This window comes from Cydia splendana, chromosome Z, assembly GCF_910591565.1.
Source record: "Cydia splendana chromosome Z, ilCydSple1.2, whole genome shotgun sequence".
NCBI classification, from domain to species: domain Eukaryota; kingdom Metazoa; phylum Arthropoda; class Insecta; order Lepidoptera; family Tortricidae; genus Cydia; species Cydia splendana.
This window is the reverse complement of record NC_085987.1, coordinates 13,267,972-13,269,284: the sequence shown is the minus strand read 5'-3', so window position 1 is coordinate 13,269,284 and position 1,313 is coordinate 13,267,972.

Here is a 1,313-nt window from a genome sequence, read left to right as displayed (position 1 = left end):
TGCTCAGACTCCATGTCTGTGAATGCTGGTGTCTCACAAGGCTGTGTGCTATCACCCACGTTATTCCTTCTGCATATCAATGACATGCTGCCAATGAGCGGAATTCATTGTTATGCTGATGATAGTACAGGTGATGCCTCTTACACCGGCCGGAACAAACTTGTGTCTGAAATTGAGACTTCCCTAAAAGAAGTCTCTGAATGGGGTCGACTTAACTTAGTCCGTTTTAACCCTACCAAGACACATGTTTGCGCGTTTACCGCAAAAAAGTTAGTGTTTGTCATGTCACCTCGTTTTGAGAGCACTCGTCTGACTGCCGCAGCCTGTATCGGAATACTTGGCATCAACATTTCCAGTGAAGTCCAGTGCCACAGCCATTTAGAGGGTAAGGCCAAATTAGCCTCAAAAAAGCTCGATCTAGTCGGTCTGCTCAACAGATCGAGACAGTATTTCACACCGACCCACCGTCTACAGCTTTATAAGGCTCATAAATGGGCAGGGGCACCCTAATACCAGCTTCTCGCTCTGGACCGCGTCCAACGAAGAGCGATTCGAATTGTCGACAATGTCGACTGTCAGTGTATTTCGGATCGGCTTGACATCTTGGCGCTGCGTAGGTAGAGAGGTGGCCTCGCTCTGCATTCCTATGAATTGTTCGTATTAATCCCTGCCGCTTCTTTTCGCAACATTACCATCTTCACCACGCAATCCTCAACTGTGCGTTTCTCCAGAAACTTCCTGCCTCGCACAGCTAAACTGTGGAATGAACTGTCGCCTGGGGTATTTCCGGGCCGATACGACCTTCAAACATTCAAGAAAAGAGCGTAATCCCATCTTAAATATCGCCAACGCACTTACTACCCCTTTGATGTTGCAGGTGTCTATGGGCAGCAGTAATCTTTTACCATCAGATGATGCGTCTGCTCGTTTGCCTCCTATATCAAAAATAAAACATTAGCATAATGGTAGTTCCATTAGTTTCATTACCTATACCTTTTATACCATTTACCTACTAGGCAATCAATGCATTAGCTAATGCATTGATTTCCTTTCGGTATCATTTTGACTAGGGGCTAGTTTGTTTTGTTTTGTTTTCACTTATTTTTATAATCTACAAGTGTAATTTTACGTTTTGGTAATTAAGTACTTATATTCAAATGAACTGTACTTATGCAATTCCTGCATAATGAAGCTTTAATAAAAATTTAAAATATTTAAATATATTGGATATATTGGTGTCAGCTCTTGACCTATAAATGTGACAGCCTAAACGAAATAATAGCCCTCGCCGCGGTCGACTCACTACGCGGTTA